Source organism: Hylobates moloch, unplaced genomic scaffold (genome assembly GCF_009828535.3).
Source record: "Hylobates moloch isolate HMO894 unplaced genomic scaffold, HMol_V3 SCAFFOLD_10, whole genome shotgun sequence".
Classification (NCBI taxonomy): domain Eukaryota; kingdom Metazoa; phylum Chordata; class Mammalia; order Primates; family Hylobatidae; genus Hylobates; species Hylobates moloch.
In genome coordinates, this window is record NW_026652285.1 from 95,114,476 (window position 1) to 95,129,294 (window position 14,819).

At 42.5% G+C, this 14,819-nt stretch overlaps 1 protein-coding gene and 1 long non-coding RNA gene across 3 annotated transcripts in view; one reads left to right on the forward strand and one right to left on the reverse strand.

The window, feature by feature from the left end:
* The first annotated feature begins 110 nt into the window (after positions 1 to 110).
* RABGAP1 (RAB GTPase activating protein 1) overlaps positions 111 to 14,819 on the forward strand; it is a 164,945-nt gene continuing 150,236 nt past the window's right edge. Inside the window, exons 1-2 of one of the 2 annotated variants that reach the window (XM_032165079.2) lie at positions 111 to 323; positions 4,619 to 4,752. The gene's annotated coding sequence lies outside the window, so the exon portion shown is untranslated. Of the gene's footprint in view, positions 324 to 4,618; positions 4,753 to 9,279; positions 9,358 to 14,819 lie in introns of those variants that run through there. The other variant, XM_032165078.2, reaches the window with a different exon arrangement.
* Positions 8,840 to 9,485, reverse strand: LOC131384379 (uncharacterized). Its single transcript, XR_009215180.1, has 2 exons — positions 9,403 to 9,485; positions 8,840 to 9,200 (listed from the first exon to the last, which is right to left on the reverse strand). It is a non-coding gene; the product is annotated as an uncharacterized LOC131384379 (long non-coding RNA).

Sequence of the window (14,819 nt, forward strand, 5' to 3'; positions counted from 1 at the left end):
AGGGCAGCCCTGGCCGGACAAAGACAACTTCCAGGTCCCATGGTCCTCTCCGCCAATCGGAAGGCTCGGAGGACAACTGGGGCCCAGAGAGGGAATTTCTGCGTTGTGGGCGGGGCGCAGACGGAGGGCGCCGTACTCTCGGCACTAGCTTTACTGCTTACTACCCCGAGGTGCCTTAGCTCGTAAGCGTCTGCGGCTCAGGCCCTGTGCGCCTCGCAGGGACCCGCTGCTCCGGACCCCCGTCTCAGCGGCTCTTCTGTAGCTGGGCCTAGACGGTCCGCTGCCTCCTTGGGCCTGAAGGGCTCCTCTGCACTTAAACTTTGGTAAGTCCTTCTAGCCTAGGGGTGTAGACTCGTCGCGCGGGAGCCCGAAGAGCAGAAAGCCCTCCCCTCACTTTTGGATGTGTTTTTCAGGGTTCTTGCCTTGGGTTCTTCCTAGGGCAAACTCGTACACTTCCATGGCTTCTGTTACCTACTTCATGCTGACCATTCACAACCCAGCCAGCTACGTGGACGAGATCTCCAATTGATTGTCCTGATGTGAAAGTACCTTTTAATTATCTCAAGTTCATCTCATCTCCTATCCAGACCAGAAAACTTGAGGATCCTTCTAGAGTTCTTTTCCTTGCCAATCCGGTTTACTGGTTTTTGCCCATTCTTTTCGTTTTTGGTGGTGGCGAGGGGCTTTTTATTGTGGTAAAACATGCGTAATGTTTATTACTTTAATCATTTATAAGTGTAAAGCTCGATGGTCTTAAACTCTGGAGTTCAAGTGATCCGCCCTCCTCAGCCTCCCAAAGTGCTGGGATTACATGTGTGAGCCACTGCTCCCAGCCTTTCCCTCTTTTTAATGTAGTTATTTACAACTATAAATTTCCCTTTGATCCCTGTTTTCACTACAACTCATGTTTTTGTATGTTGTGTTATTTTCATTCATTTCTAAGTATTTTCTAATTTCCCTTTTGATTTGTTTTTTTTTTTTTTTTTTTTTTTTTTTGAGATGGAGTTTCGCTCTCGTTGCCCAGGCTGGAGTGCTATGGTGTGATCTCGGCTCACCGCAACCTCCGCCTCCTGGGTTCAAGCGATTCTCTTGCCTCCGTCTCTAAAGTAGCTGGGATTACAGGCATGCGCCACCACGCCGGGCTAGTTTGATATTTAGAGACATGGAGACGGGGTTTCTCCATGTTGGTCAGGGTGGTCTCGAACTCCCGACCTCAGGTGATCCACCCGCCTTGGCCTCCCAAAGTGCTGGGATTACAAGTGTGAGCCACCGTGCCTGACCTTGATTTCTTCTTTGACCCAGTGGTTAAGAGTGTTGTTTAACTTTCAGGTATTTGTGACTTTTCCAGTTTTCCTTCTGTTATTAATTTGTAACTTCATCTGTGTGGTCCGAGAAGATGCTTTCTATGATAGCTATCTTGTAAAATATTATGAAACTTGAATTGTGGCATACAGTCTGGTGAATACCTCATGTGCTTTAGAGAAGAATGTGTATTCTGCTCTTGCTGGGTGGAATGTTCTGTATATGTCTTTTAAGTATAGCTGGTTTATTATGATGTGTAGTTCCTATATTTCCTCACTTATCTTCTATCTGATTCTTCTCCCCATTATTGAAAATGGGGTATTGTAGTCTCCCACTATTATTGTAGAACTGTTTATTTCTCTTTTTAATTCTGTCCATTTTTGCTTCATGTATTTTGAGAGTCTGTTCCTAGCGAGGTAAATGCCTATAATTTTTATATCATCTTGTTGTAATGAGTCTTTTATTAATATATAATGCCTTTGTCTCTTATAACCTTTTCAAATTTTAAAATCTATTTTGTCTAATGGTAGTATAACTATATCAGCTCTTTTTCAGTAACTATTTGCATGTTGTATCTTTTTTTATTAAATAATAATAATAATAATTATTATTATTATTTGAGAAGGAGTTTCACTGTGTCACCCAGGCTGGAGTGCAGTGGTGCCATCTCAGCTCACTGCCACCTTCACTTCCCGGGTTCAAGTGATTCTCCTGCCTCAGCTCCGGAGTAGCTGGGATTACGGGCTCCTGCCACCACGCCCAGCTACTTTTTGTAAATTATTATTATTTTCTGAGACAGAGTCTTGCTCTGTCTCCCAGGCTGAAGTGCAGTGGTGCAATCTCGGCTCACTGCAACCTCCACCTCCTGGGTTCAAGCCATTCTCCTGCCTCAGCCTCCCGAGTAGCTGGGATTACAGGTGCACGCCACCATGCCCAGTTAATTTTTGTATTTTTAGTAGAGATGGGGTTTCACCATGTTGGCCAGGCTGGTCCCAAACTCCTGACCTCCCACCTCGGCCTCCCAAAGTGCTGGGACTACAGGCGTGAGCCACTGTGTCCAGCCCTTTTTCCTTGAATTATTGAAAAAAATTTTTTTTGTAGAGACCAGGCCTTGCTATGTTCCTCAGGCTGCTCTCGAACTCCTGGCCTCAAGCTATCTTTGGTCTCCCAAAGTACTGCAGTTGTGAGCCACTATACCTGGCCCTTTTTCTAACCTTTTCTTTTCTTCTTTCTTTTTTTTTTTTTTTTTTGAGACAGCGTCTCGCTCTGTCACCCAGGCTGGAGTGCAGTGGCGCGATCTCGGCTCACTGCAAGCTCCACCTTCCGGGTTCACACCATTCTCCTGCTTCAGCCTCCCGAGTAGCTGGGACTACAGGTGCCCGCCACCACACCCAGCTAATTTTTTTGTATTTTTAGTAGAGACAGGGTTTCACCATGTTAGCTAGGATGGTCTCGATCTCCTGACCTCATGATCCACCGGCCTCGGCCTCCCAAAGTGCTGGGATTACAGGCGTGAGCCACCACGCCCGGCCTCTAACCTTTTATTTTCAAGCTATTTGTGTCTTTGGATGTCAAGTGATTCTCTTGTAGACAGCATTTAGTTGGATCATGTGGATTGTGTGTGTGTGTTTAAAATTAATTTGCCCTTTCTTTTTAAAAATTAAATATATTTTTAGAGACAGGGTCTCACTCTGTTGCCCAGGCTGGATTGTAGTGGCACGATCATAGCTCACTGAAGCCTGGAACTCCTGAGCTCAAGTGGTCTTCTCGCCTCAGCCTCTCAAAGTAGCTGGGACTACAGGTGTGCAACACCACACTTGACACCTTTCTTTTCTTCTCTTCAGAGTCTCTCAGGTGAGTGCATGGTACTGGTCACTTCATCTCTCTCTCTGGTTGATGAACTATTTTACCTTGACTCCTTTCTGTCTTTAGATTGGAAAGTTTAAACCATTTAGATTTAAAGTAATTATTGATAAGGTGGGATTTATATCTGTCACTTCTCTATTTGTGTTTTATATGCTTTTTAAATCCTCATTTCCGCCATTACTGCTTTTTTGTGTTAGTTGATTTTTTTATCATGAAACGTTTGATTCCCCTCTTATTTCCTTTTGTGTATATTCTATAGATATTTTATTGGTGGTTACCATAGGTATTACACTCAACATCCAAAAGTTATAACAATCTAATTTGAATTGATACCAATTAACTTCAATAGCATACAAAAACTCTGCTAATGTAAAGCTCTGCCCTTTCCTTTCTGTTACTGATGTCACAGATAACATTTTATACATTGTATATCCAATAACATGATTTTTTTTTTTTTTTTGAGACAGTCTCGCTCTGTCACCCAGGCTGGAGTGCAATGGTGCAATCTCAGCTCACTGCAACCTCTGCCTCCTGGGTTCAAGCGATTCTCCTGCCTCAGCCTCCCGAGTAGCTGGGATTACAGGCACCCACCACCACGCCCAGCTAATTTGTTTGTATTCTTAGTAGAGATGGAGTTTCACCAATATTGGTCAGGCTGGTCTCAAACTCCTGACTTCAGGTGATCCACCCACCTCGGCCTCCCAAAGTGCTGGGATTACAGACATGAGCCACCACGCCCAGCCAACATAAATATTTTTTATGCATTTGACTTTTAAATCAGAGAAAATAAAAAGTGGAGTTAGAAATCATAATTACAATACTTACTTTTATAGATGCCAGTGTATTTGACCTACTAGAGATCTTTGTTTCTCTGTATGGCTTTGAGTTACTGTTGAGTGTACTTGCATTTCAAAATGTCGGTTTCTCTTTAGCATTTCTTGAAGGACAGGAATGCTGGTGGTAACAAACTCCCTTGGCTTGTCTTTATCAGGGAATGTCTTAACTTCACCCTCATTTTTGAAGAACAATTTTGCCAGATATAGATTTTTCCATGACAGTTTTTTTTCTTTCTTTCGAGCCTCTGAGGATTCTTTATTGGCTGATAATCTTACTGCAATCCTTTGTATGGGACAAGTTGCTCATCTCTGGCTGCTTTCAGGATTCTCTTTTTTTTTTTTTTTGGCTTTTCACAGCTTAATTATAATATATTTGGTGGTTTCTTAGTATTTCCCATCAGGAGTCTGATATGCTTCTTGGATTTGTACATCATGTTGTTCGTAAAGTTTGGAGAGTTTTGACCATGATATCTTGCAATATTATTTCTGCCCTTTCTTCTCCTTTGGAACTCCCACAATTCATGATGTTTGTCCTACTGATGGTATCCCACAGGGTCCCTTAGGCTTTATTTGCTGTTCACTTTTCTTCATTCTTTTTTCTTCCTATTCTTCAGATGGAGTAGGAGTCACAAGGAATCCACCTCTCCACCTAGACAACAGTTCTACCAGCAGCAACTTTCTGAAGTAACTATGTTGGAACTCTGGAGTCTATTCGAATGCTTCCATCTTCCAAGGGAAAGCTTGGCTGGTAAATAGAGGTTAATTTCAGTCTCTGTCAGCTTTAGTGTGATAGCAGCTACTCATGCAGTGTTACTTAACCCTGTAGCACGCAGCTGTATCCACATTCCTGGTGCGACTTGCTGGAGGCTGGGTGGGCAATACGAACTTTGTCCTCCAAATACTGGCTGTCGACACTCTGGTTGCTGATGACTGAAGTGCAGGTGCAGAGGCAGGTTGCCACTGTTTTGACCCCCCACCAGCTGAACCTCTTTCCAAGGCTTTTAAAGGAATAGCACCTGTTTTGTTTGTTTGCCTTCCTTTTACCCCATTTATGAGTCAGATATTGAAGGATTAGGATATACAAAAGCAATCACTTAGGCAGGGGAAATTAGAAAGCATATAACCAGGGAAAGACACAGGCTAAGAAAAGCCCTGAGAAAACCTTAAGCTTCCACCCGAGGCTGATCCTGATCCCCAGCACAGAGACAATTACAAAAGCCCAGCAAACATGGGGACAGAAGGAGAATCTTATTTTCAGATTCACCTCATTATGAGATTCAGATGTTCAATTTTCAACAACAACAAATCATAAGGATTTAAAGTGAAGCCAAATGTGGTGGCATGTGGTTGTAGTCCCACTTAATTGGTTGTTACTGGGCATCATTGTGAGACCCCATCTCTAGTTGAAAAATAAAATTTTTTAAAAAATCACAAGACATACAAATAAACAGGAAAGTATGGTCTATTCAGAAGAACAAAATAAATCAACTCAAACTATTCCCACAGAAGCCAAGATAGATGTCTGACTTAATAGACAAAGGCTTTAAAACAACTATTTTGAAGTCGTTCGAAGAACTAACGGGGCTGGGCACTGGGTGGCTCACGCCTGTAATCCCAGCACTTTGGGAGGCCAAGGCGGGCGGATCACCTGAGGTCAGGAGTTCAAGACCAGCCTGGCCAACATGGTGAAACCCTGTCTCTACTAAATACAAAAATTAGCTGGGCATGGTGGCATATGCCTATAATCTCAGCTTTTCGGGAGGCTGAGGCAGGAGAATTGCTTGAACCTGGGAGGTGGAGGTTGCAGTGAGCTGAATTCCTGCCACTGCTCTCCAGCCTGGGTGACAGAGTGAGACTCTATCTCCAAAAAAAAAAACAGAAAAAGGACTAAAGGAAGACATGAACAAAGTCAGGAAAACAATGTATGAATAAAATTAGACTATCATTAAAGAGAAATTATAAAAAGGAGCTGAGGCCAGGTGCGATGGCTCATGCCTGTAATCCCGGCACTTTGGGAGGCCAAGGCTGGTGGATCATGAGGTCAGGAGTTCGAGACCAGCCTGGCCAACATGGTGAAACCCCATCTGTACTAAAAATACAAGAACTAGCTGGGCGTGGTGGCACGCCTGTGTTCCCAGCTACTCGGGAGGGTGAGGCAGGAGAATCACTTGAACCCAGGAGTGGAGGTTGCAGTGCACTGAGATTGCACCACTGCACTCCAGCCTGGGTGACAGAGCAAGACTCTAAGAGAAAAAAGGAGCTGAAATGAAATTCTAGATCTGAAAGATAACAGTAACTGAAATGAAAAATTTACATAGAGGGGTTCAAAAACAGATTTGAATGAGAAGAAAGAACAAGCAAATTTGAATATATTTCTTTGTAAAATACCCGTAGAACCCTGTTCCTCCTTTTTTTCCCCTGCTTCCTTAGCTCAAGCCTTCCTCATCTTAGGCAGCCTCCAAACTGTTCTATCAACCTCCTCTTTTCCCTGCTCTAGTTTTACTAGAGTGATCTTTAAAAAAAACCCAAATCTAATATTGTCACTGTCCTTTAAAATATCCAAGGGCACCCATGTGTCTATAGAGTGAACTTCAGTTTCCTTATTTTAGCATTCAAGGACCTTCCTATTTTGGCTCCAGCCTACTACATTGCTTTATTTCACACCAGCCCCACATTCCATTCATATACTGTAACCACATTTTCTTGGGTACAAAGTCACTTACTGAAAAAAAGTTGAGCATATTTGGAAACCAAAATTCATTTTCTGTGAATGGGATATCAATATATAACATTGGTAGGCATTGAAACAGACTATAGTCTATTTTTAAAATGGATTAGATGATAAAAACAACATGTATGTCATCACTAATCCAGTGGTCAATATTAGCATAACTCTGTAAGATACAATAAATGTTGTAGCTATTGTAGATACAATGTTATGTATCTAACATAACATCTAACATGTTAGATTCATAACGTTGTATGTAATATAATGAAACATGAAGTATAACCTGTCACTTGTGAGGTGTACTAGTCTGATATGTTTGACTTGAATCCACTGAGTCTTCAAATATAACTTTCTTGTTCAAGAAATACAAGGCTTGGAGGAACAAGCTCAATGACTTCATGAGGAAGCAACCACTCAGATAAAAACGTTTTGCATTTCAAGTGGCCTGATTTCTACCGTGAACAAGAATCTTTTAATTTTTTTTAAGTGCCATAATTAAAAAGTCAAGGGATGTAACCAGATGGAATGTATGGTCCTGAATTGGATAATTTGGGAATACTGGTTGTAGAAAAATATAATTTGGTCAACAGAATATTTGATTGTAGTTAGGTATTATATGAGGAGAAATTTTCCTGTAATATTACTGAGTTAAGAAAGCCAACTGTAAAAATAACTTTAGGTTGACAGAAAATGTGAATGTGATCTAGGAATTAGGTGAGAAGAAAATGTACTGAAATAAGGTAGATATTTTTAATTGAAAAAGGAGATGACTAAAGTGACCTCATTTTGAAAAAAAAAATACACACACACAGAAGGATATACTCTAAAGTATTAACATTGGCCCTGGGAATGCCATGTTTTTTTTTGTTTTTCATTAAAACATAAGAGAGAGGGTCTTACTATGTTGCCCAGGCTGGTCTTGAACTCCTAGGCTCAAGCCATCCTCCCACCTCAGCCTCCCAAAGTGTTAAAATTACAGGCATGAGCCAACACACTTGGCCTTTTTTAGTAAAAAAATTTTTTTAATGCAATGTTTTCTTTTTTGTTGTTGTTGTTGTTTTAGCTTGTCTCTATTCTCCAAAGCATGTTGTACTGACTGTGTGTATGATTTTATTTAAAAATGTATGTTAAGATTTACATAAATATTTGGGGTGTACATGAATCAAGAAATACATGAAAATATGGGCACCAAAACGTTAAAAGTGGTTTTGTTGGACATTCAGGGGATTTTACTTTCTCCTTAATACTTTATTCTTTGAATATCTTGAAAGGGATATTTTGTAACTGTATAAGGAGAAAGGAAGCGAAACTATTTTTCTGCAGGGGTACAGCCACATCTATTGTATTAGACAAATCACAGAGGGATTGCCAACAGAACACGGCTTTTTCTTACTGTTTTTTCTCTGGTTGATCGGGATGCATTATCCACCAGAAAACACTGTAGATGACTCATTCACTGGGAAAAGAGCATATGTCAGTTGGAATAAAGAAAGGGGAAGAGCAAGGAAGAGGCTGTAGAATTATTTTATAAATTATCAAGTCTTGTGAGCCAGGTGCAGTGGTGTATGCCTACATACAGTCCCAGCTACTCAGGAGGCTGAGGTGGTAGGATAGCTTGAGCCCAGGAGTTCGAGGGTGGAGTGTGATATGATCGTCTGTGAATAGCCACTGCACTGCAGCCTGGACAAGATAGGGTCTCTTTAAAAATAAGACTTAACTAGCACTTTATTAATCATTGTTTTTGTTCCCAACTGCATTGTACATTCATTGAGGACAGGGACTTTAAACTTCATTATATTGCTGTTGCTGTGTTTCACCTTTGAATGATTTTTAAATAAAAATCTCATCTTTGAGTCACAATCTGATATAACGTTGTCCATTTGTGTCCTCTTGTGTGCCTTAAATGCCTTTAGGCAGCTGTGTTGTACCAGTGGTTTTAGGACTTGGCAGTCGGAAGTTTTGACTTCTAGACTGGATTCTGTAACTAAAGCTAAATTACTTTATAAAAGGAGAAAAATCGTACCATTCTCACGGGTTTGTGGTGAAGCTGAAATGAGATAGCCACATAAAGACCCATCACAATCCCTGACACACCGTGCGCCCTCAGTAAATGCCAAGTGAATTTTATTACACTGTGAAGTAACTGATTTTCAAACAGGACTTGCACATGAAAGGTGAGCAGGGGGATTCCTTGCTCAAGCACTAGTACTCTGGGGTTGTACCCTTTGTTAGGCTCAACAGGTACTACCCAGTCCGCTTCCATCGTCCCCAGTCCCGGCTGCAGTCACGTAGTTGCCTGTCCAACTCCAGATACACAAGACAGTCCAGGTGCAGCTCACAGCCAGTGCACTTTGCGCAGGCGCGCAGTCCTGAGGCGGGCTGAAAGCCCAGGTGGGGCTCGGAGAAGAGGAAGCTCCGCCTCGTTTCCCTGTATTGGGCCAATAGGGTCGCTCGTCATGGTCGCGGACCTATGAGACAGGGCAGGGGGCGGGGCGGAGGGCGGAAGAAGTCGCTCTCACGTGAGTAAGGGGGTGGGGGGCGGGGACAGGGCGGCTTGGGAGGCCCAGGCGGCGGAGCCTCCGGGACGGCGAGCGGCGGGCGGCGGAGGAGGAGACGGCGGGTCGGGTAGGGCCGCGTTTCCCCTCCTCCTCCTCCCACCCTCCTACCTACCAACCCCAGGGGTATTTTCCGACGGCCCCTGCGGGGAGCCAAGCTGTCTTCTCATCCCGCGGGGTCGGAACAGTGGAGCTACTCTCAGCTCCCTCGACGGGCCGAGTTCTGAGGGGAGCCGTGATTGGGGGGAGGGGGGAGCTGCGACGGAGGGGAGAGGGCGCATGCGCAGGCTGGGCCGCTCTGGGAGCCCCTGCCCAAACCGGTTCCCCCTGTCTGGGTGGGTGCCGTTCTTCTGAGTCTTGCGTATTTGGCCCTCCCTCTGGTCCCCCAGCAAAGCTGGTTTGTGTCTTAACTTTAATGTTTTAGGCTTGGTCCTATTTGGGAATCCAGCCGCTCCCCCCCGCCTCAGTTTCTCCCCATTGCCCACTAGGCCTGTATCTGTGACTTAAGCTAGCTTGGGCCTCAGGCTGGCCTGGGCTGCGCCTAAATTTCAAAGACTTGCTAGTTTTCACTGTCGCTTTGCCATCTCAGGTTGGTCTTTCAGTCTCATTTCCCTGGCTGCAATTAAAGCGTCCTTGGCATCCCAGTCTTCTCATCTCCTTGAAGCAGCTGCCCCAGTACCTCATCGCTGTGTCTTTTGATTATCCGCACCCTTAGGGTTTTACGTGTTGAGCCAAAGGATAACCTCAAGACTTCCAGGAGTTCGCTGTCCATTGCCTGGTAGTACTTTGGTCTCTACTCTTCTGCATCCAGACTGTTTATCATCTGCTCCTGCGTTTCACGCATCTGCATGCCTTTGGTTACTCGAGAATTCTTTTTTGGAAACAAATGTCCTAGGAGACCGTGTTAAGTGATCATGCTGCTAGTGTTCCCGCTACTAGTGCTCCGTTAGTTTTAAATCACGTTCCAACTTGAATTTGAGGTCTTTTGACTTTCGTGGACTTTTTATCAGGGGAAAAAAAACCTGTTAGGGACAGGGTTTCACAATTCCTTTTATATTTACATTCATATGTATTTACAAACGTGTGCCTGGAGTAGTAAGTACACAGTGAGTTTCCAGCTGTTTTTGTTTCGGAAGCAAAAAAAAAAAAAAAAAAAAAACAATGGAAGGTGAATGGAATTGTGTTTGTAACATTAAACTGATGTTTGAAAAGTAGTTGGGAAAAAAAGCTTAGGTACCAAGGAGGGCTCATCCAACTTTTTTTTAAACGAAGGACCTGTTGCCTTAGTTCAAGTTTGTATAAGGTGCTATTTAATATGTGTTGAAGACTTAACTAGAGCCTACTTATAAAAACTGAAAATAGGGGCCGGGTGCGGTGGCTCACGCCTATAATCCAGCATTTTAGGGGGTTGAGGCAGGCGGATCACAAGATCAGGAGTTCGAGACCAGCCTGTCCAATATGGTGAAACCCCGTCTCTATTAAAAATACAAAAATTAGACGGCCGTGGTGGCAGGCGCCTGTAGTCCCAGCTAATCGGTAGGCTGAGGCAGGAGAATCGCTTGAACCCGGGAGGCAGAGGTTGCAGTGGGCCGATATTGTGCCATTGCACTCCAGCCTGAGCAACAGAGTGAGACTCCGTCTCAAAAAAAAAAAAAAAAATAGGGAAGATAAGTCTTTATAAATCTTCCTGTGTAGACTTTACTTTGTATTAATAAAATTTCAATCCGTGATTGATTTGTATGTATTGGTAACATTTAAAATTCACATGTAACTTTAATTCAAGATACTAACTCAGATTCATAATTAAAGTTGAAATATTAGCGGCGTGAGGTGATTCATGCTTGTAATCCCAACACTTTGGGAGTCTTAGGTGGGAGGACCACTTGAGTTGAGAAGTTCAAGACTGCAGTAAGCTATGATGGGTGCCACTGCACTCCAGCCTAGGTGACACAGCCAGTTCCCATCAAAAAATAAAAAATAAAAAAACAACAAAAGATCTGAGGTATAGTCATGTTGTGGTGCACTTTCTTTTTTTTTTTTTTTTTTTCTTGAAATGGAGTTTTGCTCTTGTTGCCCAGGCTGGAGCGATCTTGGCTCACTGCAACCTCTGCCTCCTGGGTTCAAGGAACTGATTCTGCTGAGTCAGCCTGGGATTACAGGCGTGTGCCACCACGCCCAGCTAATTTTTTGTATTTTTAGTAGAGACAGGGTTTCATCATGTTAGCCAGGCTGGTCTTGAATTCCTGACCTCAGGTGATCCACCTGCCTCAGCCTCCCAAAGTGTAGGGATTACAGGTGTGAACTACCGCGCCCGGCCACACTTTCTTTTAATTGTTTGAGTGTTATGATTCAGTTTACAGTTAACGCATTGACATTAATGGGTATATATTTGTTTGGAAAGCTAACCTATCAGCTATGTGCACTTTGGCATTTTTGGCATAGTATTTTGTTTGCAGTTTATAAGTGTTGTAGTAATGTAGTGGGAACAGAGACACTTGTTTCCTACCTTTTCTGCTATATATTGAGAGAACTGTATTATGCACTTTATCTACATGAGGGGCATGGTTTTCCACACAATTTATTAACTGAACTTTGTAGCCCAGCTTCTTTTAAAGAAGTCTTTGTTGGCCGGGTGCGGTGGCTCACGCCTGTAATCCCAGCACTTTGGGAGGCCGAGGCAGGCGGATTACGAGGTCAGCAGATCGAGACCATCCTGGCTGACACGGTGAAACCCCGTCTCTACTAAAAATACAAAAAATTAGCCGGGCGTGGTGGTGGGTGCCTGTAGTCCCAGCTCCTCGGGAGGCTGAGGCAGGAGAATGGCGTGAACCCGGGAGGCGGAGCTTGCAGTGAGCGGAGATCGCGCCACTGCACTCCAGCCTGGGCGACAGAGTGAGACTCCGTCTCAAAAAAAAAAAAAAAGAAAAGTTTTTGTTTTTTATTCAGTGTATTTCCAGCGAAAGGAAAGCATCCTTTGGAGGTCTCTTTATTTCCCAGTAGTTTTAACAAGGAATCTTTGAATACAGGTTTCAGAAAACAGTTTAAATTGGTGCTACAGGTGAGTATCTTTGTAAAAACACTGGTTTGCTAAGGTTCTGACATAGGCTGCCCATAATGTTATCTTTGTAATTTCAGTATAATCAAATATCATTAGACTTCTCAAGCATGTGGAATAAATGAATACAACACACTTTTTTTTTTTAAGAGATAGGGTCTTGTTCTCTTTCCCAGGCTGGAGTGCAGTAGTGCTGTCGTAGCTAACCTCAACCTTGAACTTCTGGGCACCAGTGATCCTCCTGCTTCAGCTTCCCAGGTAGCTAGGACTGCAGGCACACGCCACCACACCCAGTGAATTTTGCTATTGTTTGTAGAGACTGGGTTTCACCATGTGGCCCAGGCTGTTAATCAAACACCTGGCTTCAAGCAATCCTCCCATCCTGGCCTCCCAACGTGACAACACTCTTAAATAATCTTTTGTTTCTTTCTTTCTTTGTTTTTTTTTTTGAAACGGAGTCTCACTCTGTCGCCCAGGCTAGAGTGTGGTGGTGCGATCTCAGCTCACTGCATCCTCCCAGGCTGGAGTGCAGTGGAACGATCTCGGCTCACTGCAACCTCCGCTTTCCAGGTTTAAGAGATTCTCCTGCCTCAGCTTCCCGAGTAGCTGGGACTACAGGCGCACACCACCACACCCAGATGATTTTTTTTTAATTTTTAGTAGAGACGGGTTTTCACTATGTTGGCCAGGCTGGTCTCGAACTCCTGACCTCAGGTAATCCATCTGCCTCGGCCTCCCAAAATGCTGGGATTACAGGAGAGAGCCACCGCACCCGGCCTGAATAATCTTTCTTAGCAAAACTATACTTCAGGGATCGTTCCTATAGTTTGTTAAATAATCTTTCTTGGAGACAGAACTCAAATATTTAAGAAGTGCTAATTTAACTAAGGTACGTAAAGCAGAATTTGGCATGATATTTTAGTGCTTTGTATGTAGTTGCCTTGTTTTACTGAGTTTACATAGTTAGATCCCAGTGAAAAAAAATTCAAGGCTCAGGACTTGATGCCCCGGGGCATGCCTGAAAAAACACCATATGAACATCATAGCTGTTGCTTTTTTTTTTTTTTTTTTTAAGCATAAACCGGTTACCCAGTCGTCGCTACCACCCTCCCCCCTCTCAGTTTTGTGTTGATCCTGAGCTCATTATTCTTTAGAAACCTTGTAACAATATTGGATAGACATTTAAGCTTACATTGTAACCATTCACTTTGACCCTAACAGCCTTGTTTCTCTTCATGTGCAAAGACTGACCAAATATGGAAGTTTGCAAGTCTTGAACACATTAGTTTATAGAATGTGGCCTGGAAGTTTCCCTCCTCTTTCCAAATCAACCATAATATTCTGAGGTACTCAGTGAGAATTTTTTGAAAATTGTTTTCTATCAGACTTTTCCCCCTAAATCCCTTTTTCTGATCACTATACAGTAAAATAAAGCCCTAAACCTACTTTCAAGTCCTGCCCGATATTAAATAGTATGTATTATCTTGGTTGTAAAGTATGAGAAATATATCTTCTTAATTGTGTACCTCTCCAAGAATTAATGCATAGTTGTTATGTCTTTCCTGTTAAGGTTGCATCAGCATTTGTGTTATAAACTACTACTCCTTGGGTTCTGTAAGTCTTTGTGGAAATAAATTTTTCTCTGTACCTAAATCTGGCATTTCTGAAGGTACATTAGCAAATGAGTTTCTGTGGTAACTTTAACATAATGCTACTAAGTCAAACTTCAACAGCAATTTGACTGTTTTAAAACTTTCTCCCTTTTTCCCCTTATTTATACATTTTGGTGACTAACCAACAACCTATGGTTTATAATTTTGTTTTCCATTTTCTTAGGATGATCTTTCATCAGTTAAGGAAATGATATGCAGAATCCTTCTTTGGGAATATATTTTATTTTTTAAGACTAGTAAAGTGCAGTAGTGAGAAGGGGGAAAAGAGTAGAACAAGGAGTTCTGTAACTGAACAATCGAGATAATTTACTGCCTTTGGACCAGCTTTGGGAATATATTTTAACTATCATGAAGGATAATAAGAGAGCATGCTGGAAGGTACAGAAAACACGTATCTTCTGCCAAACATTCGTGGTTTGCCTACATGCATTCCCCTGAAAACCAAACAGGTCATAGACAAGACAAATTATATTACTGCATTTATCTTAGACTTTGATCATCTGTTGAATGATTTGCCTGCTTAGTTTTAAATTCATGTAGATTAAAGAGAAGTGAATAATACATTTTAGATCTGAATGTAAACAGACGCATATTCTAAGTGGAATAGATTCATTTTCTTTATTGTAGATGAGAAGGAACTATATTGACTAATTTCCTAAAAAGAGGAAAAGTCTTTGGCTAACCCCGCATTGCTTAAAAATACTCTTATTTTTACATTTATTAAATGTTAATGTAAATTATACTGTAGAAATCTGAACAGTTTTTAAAATCTGTACTATCAAGGTCAGGAATATAATCTGATCT